We start from the raw sequence: 9,601 nt of genomic DNA, 5'->3' as shown, positions 1-9,601 counted from the left end.
TGGAACCGTGTTTTAGGGCTCAGACAGCTTGTTTAAATGCATTTATAATGCCCCGTGGCCAAGGGCAGCCCTGCCTCAAGCTCACCTCAGGTCTCTATTAGAGTTTCTGTCTGRACCTGCGGCCCAGCTCGCTTCCAACCTCGTGTGTGCAGGGCCGCCTCTCATCCTGAGGGACCCGGGAGTGCGTAATGGACTGCATGTGCGAGGATCCCTGCGCCCGCCTCTGGAGCGCAGCCGCCGCCGGAGCAGGGGAGGGAGCACAGCAGGTATTCCTGAGCCATGAATGCACTGCACAAACCCGCTTTTAAGGAAGGGAAGCAAAGAATAACTCCTGCAATTAAAAGCACAGGGATGATTTTAAGTAAGAAAACTGCCGGAGTTGGTGAGGTGCCAGAGTGGGATTTGGCCAGCACGGCGGGGCTGACACCTGCGCCGTCACCAGGAACGCGGTGGGATCAATGACRGCAAGTGGTCAGAGCCTCCGTTTCATATGTCACTTTAAAGCTCTCCCCTCCAGCCGTGTACCCCTCTCCTGGCACCCAGGCCCGACATCTGGTCCACAGTTGACATTATAAGCATAATAAGTATTAATTGATCCAGTGAAGACTCAGGCTAATAACTGCTACCTAACGAACCTCCAACCCCACACTTTGTCAAGACTTTCATCCCAGTGCCAGCCGATTTAGGGATGGTAGAGATTAATGGAAAACCTCCTGTGAACGTTGCCAGCTTCTGGATCCAGACATAATTATCAAGCCCAAATTGGTTACTGTCATGTGTGAGATCTGACAGGAATATGGAGGGGCTGGCGGGGGTAAACTGACCACAGGCAAATTTCTTCCTAACTATGTCACTAGTGAACATCATGAGTCCAGCCTAGAGACAGGAGAATTGCTTTGCTTTTTGAGGAAACCTGTCAAATCAAAAAAAGGAAAACTTGAGGAGAATTTAGCAATTTCATGGAATTTGGTTGATTTAGGCAAATTACTTCGCCTGGAGAAAATAGATGAAATAGTTCAAACTTGAGGGGAATGGGARAGAAGAAATTCTGAAAATCTATTATTTGCACAGCTCTCCTCCACAGAGCTTATATTATACTGCCCGCTACCAGCTGGCCCTAGATTTAGATTGCCTAATATTTTCCGTTATAAAAGATTCTTTCAACATTTTTATTTTTTTAGAAGCTCTAACACCTCCATTGTTTGCAGCAGGCCCTTATAATTTGGCAGGGACAAAGCCCTTGGGCTAGAGAAGTGCCTTTTCTTTCATCCATGAAATTCCAGTCAGGTTTGGCTGGATGAAAAAAAAAAAAAAAAAAGAACGGTTAAAAATCACCATTTCCCTTCTCTCTCTTATGTGCCTCAAGAAAAAATGTTGGCAGGCTGCCAGCATAGCAAGTGAACGTGAACATTCTCATTAAATTGAGCCCAGGTTGTCACCAAAGTAGCCGTCCAGACTGTGCTGCGAATGTCTGGGGGCTTCCAGGGCGGCTGCAGCAGCCCGGGAAGGGCCGAGGCAGAACCAGCACCAACCTGAGGAGCTTCCTCTATGGCAGAGGGAGGCTGAGAGCGGCACGGACCCTCTATATTAACCTTGCTGCTCATTTAATTGACCTGGCAACCCGGGTCTTGAGGCTCCTGCCCCTACTTCTGAGGCTGGAAGAGCCAACTTCTCAYTCAGCCAACTATGGAATGGCAACAATAACCCATGCTTGTCTTCTCCAGCACCTTGCTCTTCTCCCCAGGAGAGCAATCCTCCCCTGTTCTCCCTTAACAAAATTAGTCCTGTGTTCCTGATCCTAACAGTGAGTTCTGCAACACTGAACAGAGATTGGGCTGTTTGTTTCTTGGTTTGGTTTGGGTTTTTTTCAGCAGTGAAGAGAGGATAGATGCCATGGAAAAGCTTATAGCATGAAGTCTGAAAAAGGACCATCCCAAAAGACCGTGCAGGAGGAGACAAGACCCCAGGAGCCAGACTTTCTCAGGAGACAGCTTCCAAAAGGCGGTCAGGAAATAGAAATGGGACCATGTGTACAGAAATGAGCCCAAATTGCTAATAGGAGCAGAGTGGGAAATGGGAAAATTTGGACATCACTGTGTGGGAGACCTGCTGAAGGCCTGGAAGATCTTAAGCAGCCAATATAATCTACTCTTGGCAGAGGAAACTGCATTATGAAATTCAACATTGAGTGGAATATACTTCATTAACGGAGAAGGGACAGACATATATCATTTGATCCCCTAGTCTAGTTTTTGGCCTCCATAAGTGACATTTGAAAGGGTGACAAAAAGAAGCTCTGCCTGCAACTAGCAAATTTCTACCATCTGTGAAGGTTCCAGTTCAGTCCTTAATACATGAGAGTGGTTTGTGCCRCAAAGTATCGAATTTTATCAGTCTTCCCAAATTTGTTAGTATTAACTGAAAATCAAGTTGAAAGCCAAACATGAAACTACCAGCCAGCTCGTGTGTAGAGAGCTCTTCATTCCCATGGATGAGTAGTTGTGAAGAATATCCACCTAACTTTGTAGGAGAGGTGTTCACTGATGGAGAGGTTCAGAGCACCCATTTGAGAAGTTCAGTCATGCCTGAGGACAACGGGAAGAGAACAGAAGGAAGTTTCTTTAGTTTTTCCATAAAAATTCACATCACACTCTGTTTTGCTGAGTAAACGTGCTGTAAATAGGTTTGTAAACCACAAAAGGAAGGCTGAATGGTAGCAGTGAGAAGGGAAGAGTGAATACAGTTGCTTCTGCTTAAGCATTACCTTTATCTTAAGTTAAGTTATATAGGTTTATAAGATAAATGAGAGGTGGGTGGCCGGAGTTATGCCAAAGCATGGATTGGAGGTTTTGGTTTGACGCCCTTTCAGGAATAAAACTCTACTCTCATATGTGAATTCAGAGACAAATCTGTGCCCCTCAAGGCAAAGTGGGTGTTCAGATTTGGGTCTTAGTACTGCTTCCAATTTAAATATAAAAGATTGTGTATTTTCCCCTACAGCTGGATATTGTATTAATTAGCAGGATAACTTCTGGAGTGCTACTAATAAAGCCTACATTCAATGACTTTGGCAGTAAAAACCATCTAAGCAAGCATCAGCAATTCTTGTAGACAGAATATAACAACGAGTACCTGAAGACTCTTTCTTTGGATTGTAAGGGTGGGATAACTTGTCAGGAGTGAATAAATTGGAATCAAATATGTCTAGAAGTCAGACTAGCTAAAGACAGAATAATCAAAACCATCAAAGCTTAGTGCATAATGGTTTGAGACAAGTGGTCCGGCAAATATTGTTCTAATATCATCTTAACCACAAGGGCTGTTCAGATGTGTTTCTCAAAGACGGTTAAGTTAGCAAAGAGTACTCATCATTAATCTTTTATAATGGCTTTTGGGAGCCACAGTTCATTTAAACATTTTACATTTTTATTACTTATGTATGCGGGGCAGCAATTAAAGCTGTCGTGGTCATGTAATGAAGACTAATGAAAGCAAGACGAAGGCAGGTTTTCATTTTCTGTCAACCTGAATATCCATCTGCCTCTGCCATCCCCCTGCCCTCCACCAAAAATACTGTTTTTTTCCTTTGCTTGAAAGCCTACTGCCTGCTCCCCAGGCCTTGAACCCAACACCTTCACAACTGGCCAGGGTGAACTATGAAGACTAAGTGGTCCTTTTTTTTTTTTTTTTTCTTACACTGAAGAAGCATATTTCTTAATAATCAGTAATCAGACAAGTACCGTAAAAGGCTTGGTCTTTCTCAATGCAAGCAACTGTGAGTGATGCGATAACAACATCTTTATGGTATGTTTTTTGGCCACTGTGAAGTAATAGTTTTGGAGGGAAGACAGGGATTAGTCACCCCCACAATTAGTCATTCTGCAGTGTAGTTTGATACTTGAGAGATCTGTATTTCCGTAATGTGGTTCTGCAACCATAGGTCCTATTTTCAAGTATTTTCTGCTTCCTCCCTTGGTAATTTTGGGGAAGCAAAAATGTCCAGTCTTTTACAGCTAACGTGCTTCTGCACTCATGTGTCTCTATCTCAGCTTTGTCCATGCCTCAGTTTCCTTTTCTCAAGAGCTGTGAACGGTACTTGGGGAGCATCTGCCCAACTGTCCACAGCTGCTTTGCCCCACGAAGCTCTAACCAGACTCTCTGTTGCTGCCTGCAAAGCTTTCTATAGTGACTCATCTAGGGAAAAGTGCTAGGTATCCTAATGCTAGTGCCGCAAAGGGGAAGCCCTAAATGTAGGGGCAATGGCTCCTCACAGGTTTCTCTAGTAGCCCTTGAGGGGCTAGTGCTGTTTAGCRCTTGGAGAGGTGCTGAGGGGCTCACAGCTGCTGCAGCTTCATATTCCTAGAGGTGACTCTCAAAGGAGTGAGCCACATGGTCAGGGTAACCTGAAGACAGCTTCTTCACAAAGGTATTTTACTGTTATTGAATAGCAGCAAAGAGCAGAGATACTGGAATTAAAGCTCTTCTCTGTTAACCAGAAACTTTACTACAGAAAATTAATTTTCTTTAACTGGAATGATTCTGAGTCAAAAAGGCAATGCAGATGTTTAAAAGTGTTAATCATAGATATCAAGGGAGAGAGAGCTTAATGGCAAAGCTCCCACTGAGTAAGGACTTAATGTTTGGCCTCCAGTATTTCAGTTGGTAAGAGGTCACATACTTCACTGATTCATATATGGCAGCTCCACAGTTGTCTTAACTGTTTCATTTTTGAAGTTAATACTTGTGATCTAGCCCGCATGTCACAGAATGTGCCCTGTGTGACAGGGTTTGTGCTAAATCTATGCTCAGGACTGGTCCAGACATTTAGACCAGATCTATGTTTCTCTCCTTATAAGAGGGCTTGCTCCCTGTAAGGTCCCCACCACAGCAAGAATATGGATCTTCTTTCCAACTGACATTCCTCCCATCTTTTTGCTATTTTTCAGTTGCCAAACTCTCTTCTCTTAAATATATTCCATGCATACCAAAGCCTGCTTGAAATTTGGCACTGAGATTTTATAATTCTGCTTGTGCTGGTATAAATAGAGTTAATATCTTCTTCTTTCAGACACACGGTTGTCATTATTACTTACCAGCCCAAACTCTAAACAGAGAAATCAAATCTGGCAAAAGAAATACAGAGCCAGTCATGGGCCAAATTGATCTGACTTAAAACAGCATTGAAACAGATGAAATGACTGTGTTTCATTTGGAAAAACAGCAGCTGTGTCTGTACAGTAACTACTGTGCTTCTCCAAAGGGTTTTTCCCACATGTAAGGCCAAATTCGGCCAAACGTAGCTTGGAGTCAGGAGGTAAAGCTCACATGAAATGTTCTGGATCCAACCATTTGAAGGTATAAATGGGGTCACTTGATTTGAAGTTAGCCGAAAGGGATATGAGTTGCACCAAGTACAGGAATTCAGTGAAATATATCTGCTGCTGGTAGTCAAATATTGAGTGGAAAAGGGGAGCACAGGAGAAAAACATCAACATAGAGGACATAAGCTAAAGACAGAGACTTGCTCCACCGTCCTTCATGGCATCCTTTCCCGTCTCGCTCCAGGTAAGGACAAGGCCTGTACTTGCTCTCCACAAAATAGCAATCATCATAATTTAAAATGATTTAATATTAAAATGTCAGTGCTGAAATGTAAGAAATGGTGTTTCTGCTCAGGACCATTGTGCAATATCTGCATATAACTGCTATCTTCCAATAGGCCTTCYGTGTAGGGGGCCTACAAAAAAAGTGAAACATCTAACGTCAAATTACTGCCACTATGCTATTCTTACCAACTACAGCTGTTTTTGGATACACTGGAGAGTTCCTTTTGGCATGTTATCGAGGACATGGGGGGCATTCTTCCTCCCTCCCCTCCCCCCCCCACTGGTAATCTAGTAACGTGGTTTAAAAGATAAACCTGAAAGAAAACTCTTGGAGTAGACTTAACTGCATGTAACATAGTATGGCACTGACTGGTGCTACCATTTAGTTATTGGTGGAAACTAAGTTCCCCCACYTTGCTTCTATTTTTTTCTCTGGAGAACTTGACAACCCACCTGGATGTGAGCCTGTGCCATGTGCGATGGGTGTCCCTGCTGGAGCAGGGGCGTTGGGCTAGATGAGCTCCAGAGGTCCCTTCCAACCTTAACTATTGTGCGATTCTGTGAAGTGCGACTCCAATTCTRCTCTCTGTGGCCCAGCACAAATTCATAGAAATGTGACTCGTACCAGAGCAAGTTCCTTCATGCCACTCTCACCGGTGCAGCATCTGAACTGATTATTGTTTTAAATGTGTTATGACCTTGATGTTCACTTTAAGCAGAGTGGGATTGTCCAAGTAAAGTGTAACTTTCAAAGGTGAAGGATGTTTTTTTGGGTTTTTTATTTATTTATTTATTTATTTATTTTTTACCTGAGGCGTTCTGTATCTCAAATGGATTGGGGATGTCTCTTGTCTGATGACTGCTGTAGACCTTGTTTCTGTTTATTCAACAGGGTGTGCGTGGCATGCCCTTGTTCCTAAAGCAGGACACTGTACTCCAGCTGTCAGAGAGTCAAAAATGAGGCACAGATGAGTTTGAGCCAGTTTCATCCCTTCTAAGCAGGGAGAAAATCAAGGCAGAGGCAATTAGTGAAAATCAGAAACTGCAATTCTGCTTCTCTCTCTGGCTGCATTCATACAGGGCTCAGCACAAACAGAGCAGCCTCCTTTGAGCCTTGGGCTCTGTATAGTGTCACAGAAAGGAGACCACTCCAAGCACCAGGTATTTTTGTTAGTGGGAAGCCTGGTAAATGACCTTTTGGTGCCAGTAACACCTCCCATTGGCAGGCTTACTTGGCAGGCTCCAGCTGCTGAAGCAAATGCCCTCTCTGCTGTGCGAGATCCACCAAAATGGGCCTGATTCCTGACATGCCTTTCAAGATACCCTAGTCAGACAGTTGTGCCACATATGGCCCTTCAGTGTGAGGGAATGAAATGGCCCAAAAAATGGAATTGCCTGAAAAAGAGTTGCCCGTCAGCTACACCAAGCTATATGGAAATAATTTCAGAGGTTTACGTGTGGGTTTTGTTTCACATTTGATTTTTTTTTTCTTTTTTTTTTTTTTCCTGGTTTAAAGGACTGGCGTGTCAGTGCTGTGTGAAAAGGCAGAGATGTGAGCAGGCGACAGCACATAACAAACGCGAGAGAAGCAATGAACTTCAGCTAGACACTTGGAGGTCCCATCTGGGCAGAGTTTCTCTTGTCCTGGGAGTGTTGGCTAGCTGGGGCTGGAAGGGGCCTCAGGATTTAGAAAAAAAAAAAAAAAAAAAAGTGGGGGGATCTTGGCCAAGACAGAGGTTGAACTTCACACTGGCGTTTTTCCTACGCTGAGGACTTGTGCAGTGATCTAACGTTAACTAATTTTTTACACTAAACCTAACTGGTTGGCAAAAATTGCCACCAGACACACACTATTTTGCCTTTTACTTTTTGCTACCTCCCTTCCCTTTTGACACAAGTAAACTGAGGCGCTTAAAAGGCAAGTGATCCACTCGAGAGTGTGCTCACCAGCGAAAACGAGAGGCCCGTAGCCAGGAATGACCGAGCCATCATCCGATTTTCACACCTTCAGCCCATTCTGCTGTGAGCAAATCCCGGCACAAAGAGTTGAGCCTAGGCCTTGTTTTCATCTCAGTGAATCAAACGCCTCATGAAGGGTAATATAAACCATGCACGGGGAGCTGATGCTTTAGCCATGCAAAAAGCTACGCTACGTGGCTCAGTGCTACATAAAACAGGCTGCTTGGCAGGGGCTGTACGCAAATATGTCCAAAATGCAAAATCTGGATCTCCAAATATGTGAGCAGAGCCTGGGCACGCGCTGCCAAGCGCAGTCCCTGCTGAGCGGAGCCCCAGGGCTGCTGCTTCTGCAGAGGCTGGAGGCAGGCCTGGTCCCGCGGGAAGGCGGATATAGGCCATGCGCAGGTGCCGGCACCGCAGGGGCTGCTGGCTTCATGTGGACATTGTGGTGGGATGGGTGGTCCCACAGTGAAGCAGCCTCTTTGCCCCAGGCCCCCACGTGGCCTCTCTGCTTATGTCCCCTTGTACTTGCCACGCTCCTCAAGCTCACCTGGGAGAGCTCCCAAATGGGCCAAGAGCCCATTTTGTCTCTCCTGGCTCTCCCGCTCCATGGGTATGGCAGGGCCATGCAGCGAGGAGCCCCCTTGCCGTTGCTGGGGCTGGGAGCTCAGGAGCTTGCTCCAATCTCGCCTCTGCTTCCAGAATTAACCCCAAGGCCTGGAAAGGGAGCAGGAGCTGCCGGCTGGCTCCTGTACCGACTGAGTCACCCCATTTGCTTCTTTCTTTCTTTCTTTCTTTAGCTAAATTGGGCAATTTGAACTGCCCTCGCAGGCCTGCTTGGCAGCTGCGAGGGAAGCCTGCTCCATGCCAGCCTGCGCGGGGCTTTTCTTGCTCTCCGGCAGCAACAGCCGCGGCTGAGAGCACAGGCAAAGCACACACCAGGAGAACTGCAGCCTTGTATATCTGTCAAATAAAATTCAGAGTCCCCAGACTGGCTCTTTATCAATTATTAGCCTGCTGCTAAAAGAAGAAAATAGATTTCATAAGTGTGTTTCTGTTCCATGCTCCAGACAGATAGTCTGGCTAAATGATTTACGGGTGTGGGTTAGTGCATGTGTATGTGTATATGCCCATATGGTTCGAATCCTATAAAGCAGAGTCTTGCCTGTGTGTGTGCGTGTGTATATTTAATGCTTTATATGGTACATCATTCCTTTTTTGTGTGTGTGTCTGTCTGGTTTTCTTGGGCAACGCCAGTTAAATTTCTTTTTCTTTTTTTCCCCCTTTCTTTTATTTTTTTTTTCTTTTCACATGAATTGTGTGGTGGAAGCCAAGAGCTCTTGTCTGCCAATTCTGCTGTCCCAAAAATAAAAGTTGACACTCTTCTCCTAGAGCAGTTATCATCTCCCCAGTGTAGTCATGGTTAGACACACCCACACCCATCCCTTTCTTGAAGCGGAGGCTGAGTTTAATAATGTGCTTGCCTGCTTTTACTTCTGACTTGAAATGTCAAGRATTAAAAAGACCTTTTTTAAAGAATGCAGAGGATTTAAGTGACCCCAGGATGCTGAAGCCGTGTACTCAAAGGAGATGACTCCTCTCCTCCATGTTGGCACTGGGAATAACTCTGCTGAAGCCAAGGGCAAAGATGGAAGAAGTGATAGGACAGTCAGCCCCACCTTCTCGCCAAGTTAGAACTCSTTTCTTCCATCAGTTTTGGTAAACTGCCTGGTGCAACTCATGGATTTCCTTGAATTTTTCATTTTGGTTTTTGAGGTTTAGGGCTCCTGCTCTCAGAGTATACCCCCAGTTTACTCTGAGAAAGTAAACAAACATTGATTTCACCCTGATGCTCAGTGCCGCAACTGCAGTCGGCTGATGGAAAGTTGCTTAGCCGTAAAGCTAGTTCACTACTCTGCCTACCAGAATAGCTGGGAGGGGTTGGTAAGAGTCTTGCAGGACACGTAGTCCACTCTTATACTTGCACTGTGCAACTCGTGTTCTGAGTCATTTGGCAGAGAAGAAACTATTCACTG

This window comes from Nothoprocta perdicaria, unplaced genomic scaffold (assembly GCF_003342845.1).
Source record: "Nothoprocta perdicaria isolate Ctin4 unplaced genomic scaffold, notPer1 scaffold_151, whole genome shotgun sequence".
NCBI classification, from domain to species: Eukaryota; Metazoa; Chordata; class Aves; order Tinamiformes; family Tinamidae; genus Nothoprocta; species Nothoprocta perdicaria.
The sequence above is the reverse complement of the archived record's forward strand: the minus strand, read 5'-3'. Positions refer to the sequence as shown.